This window comes from Choloepus didactylus, chromosome 16 (assembly GCF_015220235.1).
Source record: "Choloepus didactylus isolate mChoDid1 chromosome 16, mChoDid1.pri, whole genome shotgun sequence".
Classification (NCBI taxonomy): domain Eukaryota; kingdom Metazoa; phylum Chordata; class Mammalia; order Pilosa; family Megalonychidae; genus Choloepus; species Choloepus didactylus.
Window position 1 is genome coordinate 41,901,504 of NC_051322.1, and position 16,088 is coordinate 41,917,591.

Here is a 16,088-nt window from a genome sequence, read left to right on the forward strand (position 1 = left end):
ACTGCTCTGAGCCAGCAAAGGGACCTGACAATGAGATATTTGTGGACGAAAGACACTATTAGCTTAGAGGTCTGTCATGTATGTTGGAATAATAGACACAAGTACATCAGACCCTTCTTTACGAAGCTTTCTTGGGAGTCTTCCTCTCCCTTTCAATATTCAGATTCTTGCTTCCTGCTCCGCTAAATCTGACCAGTCCTCTAAGACCACATCCAGTCTCATGTTCCCATGAAAGGCTCACCTTCCATAAGTCCCACACCATCCAGGGACTCACTTGTTCTCTGCACCAGCAATGCTGGCCTGCTTTGCATTTAAGAACTTTGTTTGTGTTAGCTTAGTCTACCCACCAGTGTCAGGATTTCTGATGCCTTGAAGCCCCCAGCCTAGGTTTGGTTTTCTGATTGTGGAGGGCACTCATTAATTGAACTAAATCAAAGCTATTCTGTAAATTGTGAGGGCTCATGAACTAGCTTTCTCCCTCTCCCGCTCCGTTTCCCTCTTCTTCTTCTCCCTCTCCTTCTCCTTCACACACACACTTTACAAGGAAGAATATTTGCATATATATAATATTAATTGATATGCAAATATCTATTAAAATCATATACTTGAGAAACAGAAACATTTTGCACTGCTTTTAATCACTCAAATTAATTCTTCCACAGGCATCAATAAATATTCTACTTCCCATAGGATATAAAAGTACTGGTAAAACAAATTATCTTATATGGGTCTTCCTCGGCGAGTGGGAGGTGACTACTCACTGTGCACAGCTTCTAGAATCACCACTCTAATGAACACTTCTGGCTTTGGACTAAAGCCAAGAGTACTTAAAAAATAAAAACCAAAATAAAATAAAAACTAAAAAGTTAAAAAAAAAAAGGCATGGCAAAACACAGTATTAAAGTCTGTTCTTCCTCTCAAATATATTTTATTATTTACTTGATTTTCAAATGGTATACCACTTTAGATAATTTCTTTTTCATAAAATCAACTGTTAGCATTTTCTCCAGGAAAGCTGCTATAAGATATTAGAATTCTGAAAATGCTCTTGCAAATAAATATCTAATGGTTGGTATACATTCTAGAAAAAGCAGCCTTGGCTTATGAAAATTCCACATATATAAATCCAGTTGTGAGGTACAGGCAGGTGGGCAGGGGCTCATGTGTGCTGTTAAAGAAAGTTCTGGTTGGCTACTCCAAGCAGCACGTTCCCCACAGATGTCCTGGGGTAGAAGGGCAGCTTAGGCTTTAGTCATCACTTGGCCACCAAACTACTGTGTGACCCTAAGAATGTCCTCAGGTTCTCTGGGTCTTAGTTTACTTATCAGTAACATACAGGCATTTTTGCTTTCTAACTTACACATTAATTTAATAATGTGTAAGGAGATCAACCTTGAGGAGAAGAGGCAGAGAATGAAGAGGAAAGAGGTCTTCTTCATTGTTCTAATGCAATACAATAAGGATACTGTTTATTAGATATGAGAGTAAAGCCTTTCAGAAATTACCAAGGAATAGGCAAATGGTTTCTGCTTGTAGAGATGTCCGTACCATTGTGTGTATATGTGGCCAGGAAAAATGAATATGTTTTAGTGGAGAATTTTCCAGAGTATGCCTGTGTTTACAGGCAGAAAACATGGTATCCCTCCATACTGTGGCCCTTGAAGCCTGGTCAGATGGCTGTCTTCACGTGATTAAATGGCTATCTTCATGTGATTGTCAGTATTCTAGTATCTATTTGTATCCACAAAGTTCAGAAGGGCACTATATGATTTAACCCAGATAATATATATTTTTGAGTTCAAAAAAATAGAGATCTAGAAGTTGACACCAGCATGGGCATCATGTACAAGAGACAAAAATTATTTTGTTAACCGACAACTCAGGAGACTGGGCCAATGATTAAACAGAAAGAGAAGCAATGACATCATATTGTACGGCCTCTACACTGCCCACCCTGGCAGGGTCTTCCCATCTTCCTTAATCAAACATCTTATTTTTTTTGTCTGGCTCCACCTCTTGGTTTGGACTTAGAAAAGCTCCTGTATCTGTTAAATTTCAATATACAGTTTCTAGCACAATGTGTAGCCTAGCTGTCCATTATAAAGATAAATGACAGAGAAAAGATTGATTGAGTCAACGATAAGGAGTAAGAGAGAGCATAACAAACTGAGAAAGCAGGAGCACAGCAGCACTCGGTTTATATCTATAAGATTTTATACTCACTGTTTCCCTTTGCTAGTTAAGGTTTCAGTAAACAGATAACCACACTAGCCTACAGAAAACCTGTCTTGCTAGAGTCTGTGAGGTCTTCCAGTTAGCCATGAAGAACCTAAGACATGGAGGGGTACAGGCCAGGACCCAACAGGGTCCAAGCCCCACGGTTAATGGCTGAATCAAGGCAATGGCTTGTTTTTCTAGCCAGACTTTCTTTTTTCCTATCTGCGTGAAGCCCTTGCACCCTTCCTTGAGTTGGGGTACCCCAACCATTTAAGATGCATGCTTGGAGGATGATCCAGAGGGCTGGATGTCTGTGGGGATGTTCAGTGAAATGCAGAACAGGGGCTTCAGGGGATGGAGTTGATGGAGGGGAAGCAAGGGGCCAGCGAGGGGAGGAGGACACAGCGGGTGACCTGGGGAGCAACTTGGGGTGGGGGAGGGGGAGGTGGGGAAGTCTCATGATTGGATACCAGGCCTCACTTGACCAAAACCTTCTAGAAATATCCCTGTCCTGTGCAGGACAGAAGAGGTGGAATCCATGCTGATTCTGAAACAATCCAAAGAACCTCCTACTACTTAAAGCAAACAAACAAACAAACTCTGTACCCCTCACTCACTTTTAAGCTCTTTCTAGCTTTGCCAACCCTTAGTTCTCCTGCATCTGTAACCTGCTCAGTTGTTCTCCATTACAATAAAGTCTAGGCAAAACTTCTTTCCTTCTTTGTGTGGAAATGTCAGACAACAGAATAACACAAGTTATTTTGTTAAAACATTGGGGTTTATATTTTCTCTCTCCATTTTCCCTCATTCTGGCTTCCTTTCACCTTCTGTCTACCTGTCCTTCCCTCTCTCCTATCTTCCTAAATCTCCTTTTCTTCCTCCCTTTCTTTCCCTTTTTATCTTCCATCTCTCCTGTCTTCCTTCATCTCTTCCTTTATGTTGAATCCTGGATATTTGGCAATTTAAATGTTGTATTTCACTTTTTCACTGTGGTGCCTAAACTGGAATGGGTAAGAGACTAGAAACTCTCATGGCTCCTTGAACTTCCCCATCTCCATCTACCGAGTCTCTACAGGAGTCCATCTGGGTTTAAGGAGGCCCTCCCCAGGCTAGAAAATAGAGATCAAATGTGTTTTCCTTATTTCTCCCATGGGTAAGCAGAAAATTCCCTCAGTATTCCCACTAACGGTGGCTTTGCTGTAATTTAACTCTTTGTCTCCTACACCAATTGCTGTGTGAGTGAGTTGTGTCTATACGTGTATACGTGTGTCAGGACTGTGCTGACATGATAACTAGAATTATCCCTTTCTAGATCATCTCTAAAAGCGGTTAGTTAGTTCCATAATAGACACACAGAAGGTGCTTGACAACTAACCCATTTTTCTTATTAATCATTTTTCATTCCCTTCCTAAATATCTTGATTAGAAAGATTTTCTTTTTCTGTCTTTGGAGCTGAGCAGTACCATCCAAATCTTTTGCAGAGAGAACAAGCTGTAGGCCTTTTGCCATAGCTAAGTGCCTGCCAGGTTTAAATGGGTTAAATATTACCAGATCTCCAGAGGTTTTTGGAATAAAAGGGGATGATGGAAACGAATTTGCTTTTAAAGAAATGTACAGGTTCTTTTCTCAGTCTCAATCCCTTGCATTTATTAGGTACTTAAGGCACATTTGAGGAATGAGTGAATGATTTTTTCCCTTCACAGCAGTGGCTCTTAACTATTTATTAGTGCTGGATCCTATGAGACAACAATAAAATAAAAATGCAACTTAAAACTAATGTTTATTTAGAGATTGCTATTTGCTAGACAGTGCTCTAATTTCTTTCCATATAGTAACTCATGTAATTTTTCACAGAAAATCTAGGCAGTAGTTATTATTATTCCCATTTTACAGTTGAGAAAACAGAACAAGGCACAGAAGTGTTAAGCTACCTGTCCAAGGTCACCCACCTGGTAAGGGAAGGAGCTGCAACTTGGACCCCACTGTCTCCTCCTCCCCTCTCTCAACCACCACAAGTCATTACTGCCACAGATGTCAGCTAAGGGCTTCACCACCAAATACACACAACGTGTTGACCCAACTTTAGGGGATTCACAGACTTCTCAAAGCCAAACCATGAATCATAGTCAATAATTCAAGTTTAGATTGAGGCGGTGCTGAGCAATGCTTGTACGAGTTTGCCTTTATGATGACAATAGGAAAACTAACGCTTATGTCTTCTCAGGTTCTAGAAATATTGGGAAGGAAAAGTAAAAAAACAAGGTGGAAGATAATCTAGGATAAACCTCGTACATATTGTAATTTTGATGAAATCGACGCTGATACTTCTGTGGCATAAAGATTCAGGGCTTCTCAAACCCAAAGCAAACCCTGTCTAAAAGGAATGTGGGGTGCGTTGGTGTGTGTGTAGCTGTGAGTCAAGGAAACTGTGAAAACCATATTTCCAGATAATACCATCTACTTTCCTCCCGACACAAGGCAGACTTTGAAGGGCAGGTGCTCCATGCACATGGTACAGCAAGGGAGATGTCAACTGGTTGTCTGGATCAGCCTTTCCCTGGGGAAGGAGCCTTAAGGGAAAGCACTGTTGCATTTGAAAATAACTGATCTTGTCCTCTCTCCGGCAACACATCTGTCATTCTGGGAGGCTCAAGAAGAGTATGAACTGTACCCACCTTCCCCTTTTTTGGTTCTGTGTAGTGGTCTTTGATCTTGCCTTAGCATTGATACTACTTTTCATTTAATTAAACCTGTTCTCAAAGTCAGACACTTCAAAAGAACACAACCCAGTGCTATTCCTGTCTGCCCAGTCCTTCCTAGCGCATCTTCAGCACCAACTTTCAGAGGACAGAGGACTCGCCAACCAGCCTGGCACACCAAAGTTGGGTGGATGAGGGACACGAGAGAGAGGTCACACAGCCCTCCATCTCCAAGCCCAGCCTCCTCTGCCCTTGGACGGGAGAATGGAGACTCAGGTTGCCAGGGTTTTGTAAGGTAGAAGGGAACAAGATCAAATTTAGGTGTGACCTGGTATCTTCAAAGCTGCGCCCTTGTTTACTGCTCTCTGTCCAGCACCTAACACAGAATCTGGCTGGTTTTAGGTTTCCAACAAATCTCTTGTTTAATAATTCTACACATTTTTCTCTTTAGACTATTGGCTCTTACTTGTTGGTGTTTCCGCCACATTAGAATGCAAGCTCCATTGTGTCTATTTAGTTTCATTTAGTTTAGTTTACTTTGTCGTTGTTTGTGGGGGGGGGGGGTATATTCTTTTTATTGCTATATTCCCTAAATCCCAACAGTTTTCAAAAAAACTTGGAACATTGTAAAAGTTAAAAAATCTTCAATGAGTGAAACAATAAATAAATAAATATAAATCTCATAACCCGTTATTTTCTGCAGCCAAGAACTTGTTCTTTTCTTTTAAATTTCCTTTTCCTCTGATTATGATCATTAGTCTTCCAGTATCAAACCTATCTTTTAAAAAAGTGATTTTAATTCAATATAATTTCAAACTTACAAAAAAGTTGCAAGAATAGTACAAGAAAATTCTGTATACCTTTAATCAAACTAACAATTCATTTATACTTTGACCTTTCTGCCTTCTAATATCCCAAATCTGGCTATTTGGAGGCTTCAGATTGGCTTCTGATTGTTTTGAAATGTCTCCAGTGTCCTTTTTTGTTGTTGTTGTTTGTTTTTTCTAAACTCTCTGAAGCAGTAAGATATTCAAGTTTCATCTTGAACTTTTTCTGTAACTGCCCCAGAATCCAATGAAGCCTGGTTCCACTAAATGGAGAGTGGCATTTAGAAAACAAAATCTAGCACTAGGCGAGCTTATTGTTACTGGCACACCATTGCTTCTAAGCTCCGGCCCTCTAAGGAGACTTAGCTAAGGTGCATATGTATGTACATGCACACACATGTATACAAATTTACATCTTTATTTATTTGCATATATAGAGCTATCTTTCTAAATATAAATGTATAGAAAACATAAAATCTTACTGATATCGCTAATTCTAATCCATCACCAAAAAGTGCATTCTTTTCCTCTTTCCTGTTTATAACACCTCCTGTTACTCTAACATATTTACTATGTTGCTCAAGCCTAGAATATACAAAAACTAGATTCTAAATTATTAACAAATACCACTGCAAAAAGCCAACCTCTGTAAACCATCAATCTACTTTCTTTTCTTGTGTCATTGCCTATTGTGGATATTTCATATGAATGGAATCATAAAATACACAGTCTTTGTGACTAGCTTATTTCACTTAGCATATTTTCCAGGTTATCTATATCGTAGCAAGTATTCATACTTGGGTGAATAATATCTCATTGTATAGAAATACCATATTTTATTTCCCCATTTATGTTAATGGACATTTGGATTGTATGTATATTTTGGATATTATGAATAATGCTGCTGTGAACATTTCTGTACAAGCTTTTGCATGGACATATGTTTTCATTTTTTTTAGGTGCATACCTAGAAGTGGAATTGTTGGATCATATAGTAACTCTATGTTTATCCGTTTGAGGAATTGCCAGCCTTTTTTTCCAAAGTGGAAATTCCCTTCTACAATCCCACCAAGAGTGTATTAGTGTTGCAGTTCCTTCACATTTTTGTCAACACTTGTAATCATCTGTTTGGGGTTATAGCTATCCTAAGGGGTCTGAAATGGTATCTCATAGTGGTTTTGTGTTGTATTTCCCTAATGACAAAGGAAGATGAATATCTTGTTATGTGCTTATAGACATTTTGTATATCTTCTCTGGGAAAATGTCTACTGAGATCTTTTGACCATTATTTAATTGGATCATTTATCTCTCATTTTTTAACTGAGTTGTGTCTTTTATGAATTTCAGTAGCAAATTCCTTAAACAAAACATAATTTTAAAATATTTTCTCCCATTCTGTGGGTTGATTTTTCACTTTCTTGATGGTATTGTTTGAAGCACAAAAGTTTGTTTTTTTTTAAATTTTTATGAAATCCTATCCATTTTTTTCTTTTGTTGCACATGCTTATTATGTCAAATATAAGATGCCTTTACCAAACCCAATATAAAGATGATTTAAACTTACATTATCTTCTACTAATTTTATAATTTTAGCTATTAAATTTAGGTCTATGATATGATTTAATTTTGTATATGGTTTTGTAGGTGGATATCCAGTTGCCCCAGCACCATTTCTTGAAAAGACTATTGCAAAACATTAAATTATCTTGACATGCTTGACAAAAATCAATTGACCATAAATATGAGGGTTTATTTCTGAACTTGCAATTGTATTCCATCCATATATGCTTATTCCTATGCCACTACCACTCTGTCTTTAATACTGTAGATTTGGATTCAGTTTTAAAATTGAGAAGTATGAGTTCTACAATATTGTTCTTCTTTCAAGATTATGACTATTATGGGTCCCTTGCATTTACATGTTAATGTAGGGTCCAACTTGTCAATTTCTGCAAAAAAAAAAAGGCATCTGGAATATTGATAGGGGTTGGGTAAATGTGCAGCTTAATGAGGAGACTATTTCCATTTTCATAATGTTAAGTCTTCCAACCTGTGAACATGAATGTCTTTCAATTTATTTAGGTCTCCTTTAATATCTTTTAATAATGTTTTGTGGTTTTCAGTATACAAATCTTGCACTTCTTTTATTAAATTCATTAGTAACTATATGATTCTTTTTTATTGTATTTTAAATGGAATTGTTTTCTTAATATAATTTCAGATTGTCAGTGTTGCTGTATAGAAATGCAATTGCTGAACTCATTTATTAGTTCTAATTGTTTATTTATGGAGTACTTATAATTTTATACATAAAAGGTCACGTCATATGTGAATACAGATGGTTTTGCTTCTTCCCTTCTAGTAGGGATGGTTTTATTTCTTTTTTCTTCTTAATTGTCCTGGCTAGAATCTGCATGCAACGTTGAATAGAAGTGATGAGGGCAAACACCCTTGCCTTGTTCCTGATCTGAGCAGGAAAACTATCAGTCATTTACCTTTATGTATGATGTTAGGTGTGGATTTTTCATACACACTGGTTATGTTTCAGAGGTTGCCTTCTATTGTTATTTTGTTGAATATTTTTATACCAAAAGATTGTTGTATTTGTCAAATGCTTTTTCTGTGTCTACTGAGATAACGTTTTTATTGTATTCTATTGATATATTACATTTATTTATTTGTAATTGTTATATCTTGCTGATGGATTTACACTATTATCATTACAAAATATCCTTCACAAAGAAGACAAACTCTAATAATAATATTTGTCTTAAGTCCATTGTTTGACATCAGAATAGTCACCCCAACTCTCTATTGGTTACTGTTTGCATGGTATAGCTCTTCATTTACTTTCAACTAATTTGTTTCTTTGAATCTAAAGTCCATCTGTTGTAGATGATACATAATCAGCTCATGTATTTTTATCCATTCTCCCAATCTCTACCTTTTAATAGGGGCATTAAATTAATTTATATAAAATGTAATTACTTTAAGGTAGGATGTATGTTTGCAATTTTTACTATTCATTTTCTATCTGTCATATCTTTTTCTTTTTTTATTCCTCTATTGCTGCCTTTTTGGTGTTAAATAGGTCTTTTCTAGTATACTATTTTAATTCTTTAATTCTCTTGCTTCTTTTACTGTATTTTTTTGGAGTTATTCTTGTGTTTAACATGGGCATTGCAATTAACATATTAGCTTAAAACAATCAAGTTTATACTGATATGAATTTAATTTCAATAATATAAATACCCTTTGTCAAAAATATGCCTAGTGAGAGCAGATTGTGTACAGAGGAAGGTTGGGTGGCAGAAGCATTTCTTAGACTTGTCATGGGCCTGTAGGGCTTATAGTTTTGAGCCAAGGTAATGGGGAACAGCAGTGCCACTGTGTCATTTTCTCTCTCCTCTGTGGTACTCCAAATACACCAATATTAGTCTGTGTGATGTTGTCGCATAGGTCCTGACACTGTTAACTAATTTAAAAAAAAAAATTGTCCTTATTCTCAGCTTATATATTTTATATTGATGTATATAAAGGTTTACTGACCATTTCTTTTTTTGTTTTCAATCTGCTGTTAAGTCTATTCAGTAAAAATTTTATTTCACATATTCTATTTTCTATTTCTATTATTTTGATATGGCTTGTTTTTATTGTTTTTATTTTTCTGGTGAGATTTCTCATCTCTTTATTCATCATTGTTGTATTTTTCCTTTAAATTCTTAAACATATTTGTAATAGCTACTTAAGGTCTCTGTCTACTAATTACAACATCTGAGTCATCTTGTGGTTGGTTTCTACCGATTGCTGTTTCTCTTGACTATGTCTAGTAATTTTTAATTTTATACTAGATAGTGTTGATGATAAATAAGGGAAATTCTTCTGTAGTCTATCACCTTCTGAAGCATTTACTTTGTTCTGGCAGCATGTAATTTTGCTTGACTCAGACTCCAAATTCTATGTTCTAGTAATGGGCAGCAAATGATGTCTCCACTGACTTTTTTTTTTTTTTTTTAAGTCAGTCTTGCTGAAGTTGTCTTCTGCCAGGCAACCTAGAATATTGTCTTCCCATGTATAATGTAGGAGTAGGTCATGTTATTAGGTCAAATTTATATGTAGATTTTTTGGCTCTCCATTCTGCAGCTTCCTCCTTTTTGGAAATTTATCCCACTTCTCCAGCGACTCACGCAATACAAAACTCCATTCTGTGGCAAAAATGTGTTGTTGATTTCCTTTTATCTTTTGCCCTGTCCCAAACCACATTAATATCTGGTTTTGGGAAATAATAAATATCCTTTGTAAAATAGCTATTTATTATAAGGGTTTCAGAATTATCAAACCAAAACTCTTGAGGCTTTTGTGCACAGCAGTATTCAAATGAACAAGTAATATCACTTGAATGAGCAGATATCTAGACCTACTTTCCTATGGCTTTCCTTCCAATTCATCACACCCCACATGTGTGTCATTAGTACTCAAATAAATAATTATTCATTTTCTAACATTCTTCCATACTATACTACTTCCCTTTCTTCCTATCTACTTCCCTTTTTCCTGTCATTTCTTATACTTTCCTTTCCTTTCTTTTTCCCACATTTTTTCTAATATGATTTTTACATTTTGTGCTCCTTAATAAGTTTATACCTTCCCATACTTAACCAGAAATAAATTTATCATTGGTCTCATTTATTCAAGATAACAGGTAATGTTAGACAATAGCTAAAGTTTCTTATGAAGTTATGGGGAAAAATTGCTATAGGGAGCTCTAGGGAACCCTGTTTTCATATCAAGAATACTGAATTCATAGGAGAATAGCTTTTCTCTCTACCAAAATATGCTTCCTGTTACATGTCCGACACTGAGCTTGTCACTGTGTTAGACCTTCCCATCCCTACCCCTGGAAAAGAAATTAGAGCCAAAGAAGCATATGATGCCATCCCATAAAAAAATCACAATGTATTGGGCAGACAAGGAGTACGTCCCTTCAACAAAAATCAAAACTTCTAAATATCTGCACGACTTGGTCCTCACTTCAATTAAGTCTCTGTTCAAATTAAGTATTTTCAGAAATGCCTCTTTTGCCCATCCTATCTAAAACAGCAAATACAGGGCACTATACTCCCTTTACCCCCTTTATTTCTCTTCTTAACACTTGTAATTACTAGAAAAAATATCTATGTATTAGTTGTTTATATTTTTTCTCTTCATCCACTTGAATATAAGTTCCATTAATGCATAAATGCAAGGTCTTTTTAAAAAAACTTTTCCAAAGTATTCTGCATTGGCCCAGAATCTTTCTAATAGACAACAAATAAGCAATTGTTTAATGAAAGGTAGAATGGATTATTTGATCCCAAATGGTCTCATCACTTCAGGTCCAAATCCTAATCCTTCTCATATACTATGGACTATGGTTGATCAAATAAGTAATTCCTCTGTGAAAAAAATTGAGTGATCATTTTACTTTGCATATTAAAAAATGTGAATTCCAGTATTTGGAATATTTTAGTATATTTCAACCAACGTTTTCTCATTTAACCCCCACCCCCACCCCCACTATTTTCTTACTGGCAATCTACACTGCAGTCACATTTGATTAGTTGCCTTAACCTAACTTTTTTTTTTTTTTTTCCCTTGGCCAATGAATCTGCAGCTGCAATTTCTTAAATTCCGTGAATTATATCTTAAATTATTCCAGGATTATATACCTATAGCACGTGGCTTGAAGTTCTCTTGTGGCAGACATCACTGTTCGACATCTTTTGTGGGTGTGTTTTGCAGTTCCCATTATACTCTAGGGATCATATTTTACTCATTTTCATATCTCTATAGCATCTAGAAGAAAGCATTTCTCATATCAGAGACTTTATAAACTTAATTCAGTGAAGGTGTTCTCAAGTGACTTGCACTGTATTTAATTGTGTGCAAGCTTAACCAGCATCCCAGGAAATCCAGGTCTTGAGCCAGGCCCTGAAGGAAGTATAATCATTGGACTAACGGAGGGGGGGTTTCAACCTCTCCTTCTAGATAACAGGAACAATGTAACTCAAGGTACAGAAAGGGCATGGCATTTTCAAGAAAGATAAAGAGGCTGAACTGACCTGAGGAGAGAGCTGGAGTTATGTCTCATTGCTACAGTTTATTGGAAACTCAGATTAAAAAAAGAAAGAAAGAAAGAAAAAGAAGAAAAGAAAAGGAAAACAAAAAGAAAAGGTCTGGGGCCTCTTCACTTTTGCAATGTGAGAACCTTTTCCCTGGAAGCATCAGGCTACATTGGGAAGGTAATAACACCTTTGGCATGCAGTTCTCTCAAATAAGACCTTGCCAAAGATGAGCAGAGGAAAAGATCCTGGCAGCCATATAATTGAAAAGGAGGGAGGTGAATCAGACATTGTATGTCCTAAGGATTCACATATAGTGTAAGCAGTTCATTGATCTGTATCAACACATTAATGATTTATGTAACTTTTAATTTACAACACAGACATATCTAAAATAATCAGGTAGAAGTAGGCATTAAAAATTCACTGCATGGGTCATAAAATGATTAGTTATTCAAGTGACTTCAGATTTGTGTTTCATTAAGGAATAATTTTAATTTACTTTTAAACAGTTTATATACAGAGATTTAAGAACTCTTGCAAGACCATTATGCATACTCCAGCTTTTATGCATCCAATATAGTTGAGACACTTGCTTCTCCTTTTCTCCTCCTCGCAAGCAGTATTAATTTGTTTGAGAGCACATATCCAAAAAATATGGCCTGGTAATTTAGTAAAAACAACTCTAACATACAGAAAATGCTTGGCATTTCTTTCATTATTATTTCTACTATGGGCAGTTAATGTGGATTTGAGACTGGAGAGGGTATTTTTCTACTCTAACTGTGAATGAAATTATCTAGACAACCTAAGTCTCCTGGTAACTCAAGTTAAATGCTCAATCTTTTATGTCACAATTACAATCAAAGTATCACATTAAGGTTATTATTACCGGAGACCTCAGAAATCATTTGCTCCAACTCATTTATTTGTAGGTTAAAATTTGGCTCCCAAAAGGTAAGTGGCTTGCTTAAGCACGCATAGGTGGATGGAACTCAGGTATCCTGTCTCGTAGCCCAATATTTGTTCCATCATATCTTGAGGTTCATTAGCTCCATCTTAACTGTTGAAGCCATTTCTACTGTTTAAAAAGCCAACTTGCTGGTTCACTGCGAGTGTTTATTTTCTGCTTCCTTCCTGATCAAACACTGCAGCAATCTGTGAAAACATAACCAGGCTAGGGGCAGTTTAACTCCAAATTAATCTTATCTAGGCTATTAAGCACCTAGTTTCTCCAGTTTCTGCAATTCTATCACAATAAACATTTTGAGAAGCTGCTTTCAACTCCAAAAACTAACACAATTATATGAAAAAGCTTAGCCATTAGCAAACTTATCCGGAAGGCACAGTAGTTTATCAGGCGAGCAGCCTCTCTGTTCTCAGCTGTTTTTTGTTGTTGTTGTTGTTGTTGTTGTTGTTGTTGTTGTTTTGTTTTTCTAACTAGTTCTTTATTCACATCCATGCTCTACCCTGGGTCTCCTTAGCTCCTGCTTTCAATAGATGGCTGTCATGTGGAACTTTATTGAGGGCCTTCTGAAGCTCATGATAAATCATGCTGCATGTCTTGACACTGTCAACCTTGTCTATAACCTTCTCAAAGTCAAAGAAGTTTGGCAGATTCCTGCTCATGCCTAGATGAGTTTTTTCCCCTCTATCTCCCTATAGAAGATAACTCTTGTACCTTGCACGCTGAACAAAGTTTCTATTTTTGACACAAGTTATAAATGCCAAGTTAAATGATCCAGTGAACATTTACTTAAAATATGTAACTTGTGATACATAAGTTATCCATGCCAAGCTAATGTTCTCTTTCTTTGCCTGTCAACTCCCCATATTACTTCTAAAATCTCCTGCCTCAGATCCCCATTTTGTCCTTAAAAATTAAGGATGGCAAATGACAATTTAAACATTGAGTTATACATTAGCACATTCAGTGATGTGCCAAATATCCTAAAACCAGACTTGAAAGTCTCACAGCAGTTACTGCTATCTCTCCAATTTTGCCATCTGGAGCTCATCATGCCGACGTCAGTGATCATTCTGTGAAGAGTTCTAGGACTCTATTCTAGTGAAAAAGATGCTAAAACTAACTTTTGCACAAGCTTGAAGAAATGGTCTTTTATCTCAAGACTGATACTGTTTCTCACTTTTCTATCTTCTAGAGGTTTCCCTTTTCAAATACAAAATCCTTCGCCTAAATTTTAGGGCCCATTGCAATCTGGACCCTCAGCTCCCTTTGTGTATCATCTCCTTCCTGATTCCAAACTAGATCCTCCCCATTGTATGTAGTCTAACTAGTTACTTTCTCAACCAACCTTGCACTTTCTCACTTTCACTTCTTTGATTTAGCCATTCTTTGTCTGGAATCCTTTTGCAGAACTGCCTTTTCATGTATTACTCACTCATTCTTCAAGACCTGGCTAAAGTCTCCTGTTCTTTGCTCAACTGTCCTTGACACTTGAGCCTGTGACTCATTCTTCAGCTTGCTCTCTATTGACCTATTTTCTGCTAAGCTCCACGATAAGAAGGATTGTGTCTTATAGATCTGTGTGTTCCTTGAACACCATCTGAATGCCCTGCACTTAGCAGGGGCTCAGATATTATTTTTAGATTAGAATGGCATTGAGTTTACTCTGTCCTCACATTCAATAAGGCAATACATCTGCTACTTCATATCTTTCACTGCAGTGCATGTAGTGTATATGGGCACGTGCACACGTGTTTACATTCAGTGTCCACTCCTACTTTGTAATCTCATCAAGGTCAGGTGAGATTAATAAACTGCTTTATTTTCACTTTTGTGACTAGGTTAGTATTCCTTTCAACTGGTATACCAGGGGGTGATATATTCAAAAGGGATGCTCAAGCAGTCCAAATAGTTGCTATTCACAAACATTCAACACTGGTTCAATATCAGCCCTGGCTGTACCTCAGAAAGAAAAAAAATCTCTATATAAATTAATTAGGCATCCAGGTTTTCAAAAAAAAATTTAGAAAAGAGAGTACTTCCAATGTACCAGGAAGTGAGATTAATTCCATAAGCACTTAATTAATATTATTTTATCTTTTTAGTGTAGGTATTGGCTAAATTCTCCCCATCCATGTAATACTAATTTCCCTTCTCTTCCCTCTATAAAAAACATGGAAGGAAAATGCTAAGTCTAAGGCAATATCAGAGAGATTATTTGTCCATTCTCTGAGTTGCTAGAATTACCCAAATAGCTTCCCTGCAGCCTCTGTTCCTGGAATATTCTAGGAATACACTATTATTATAACCACTGAAGTTTCCAGGTAAGGGACTTTGCTCTTTTTTCCTAACATTTTTATTGTTGGAATCACCACTCGGGGAATCAGGGAGGCCTCGTTGGTTCTGATGCCAAGATGTAGTGGCGACTTGTACTCTACCCAATGCAATTCATAGGAAAGGAGTTAAATCCATGTGGACAAACAAAAATTCAAGGCTCAGACACCAAATGTCAGTGCAAGCGCCAAAGAATGAAAGCAAAATTTGTCTCAGAGATGGAAGCAAGAGAGAGAGAGGTTCAGGGCTGAGGATAAGGCAGGGAAGACCAGGAAAGAACCCAGGTCATAACCCTGGGACATCTCTTATTCCAATCTCTATTTAGAATTGGTTGTGAAGTTTATAGGGGTGACAGGTGTTCAGGGATGATATTAGCCTTCAGTTACTTGAACTCCAAAATAATAAATGCATTCATTCTTTCTTTTGTTATTTACTTCAGCAAACATACTTAAGTTCTTACCATGAGCTAGGCTCTGTATTAGGCAATGGTAATTCAGGGTAAGCATGACAGACAAGCTTCTGCACTCAAAGACTTTATTCTTATGGAAAGGGGAGAGAAAACAGACACAAAAGAAAGAAGAATTTTAAAAATCATGCAATTTTAAATGATGATGAGTGTTAAGACCACAAAAAGGCGGGGGTGGGGGAAGGAGGAAGGGTATAGAGAAAAGGTCTGGGCTTAGAGAACTATTTCAACCACAGTTCTGAGAGGTGAACTTTGAGTCGAGAGAGGCACCATGAAAGCAACTGGGGAGGATATTCCAGAAAGAGGCAACAGCAGACACATACGCCTTGAACTGGGGAAGAGCTCGTCATATTGATAGAGCAAAAAGATGAAAGGCAATGGGCTGATTCAGGGGATTGTGACACAAGGTGAGGTCACTGAGGTAGGCAGAAGACAGTGTAGCAGAGTTGGGCATTCTAAGGGCATGGGAAGCCATT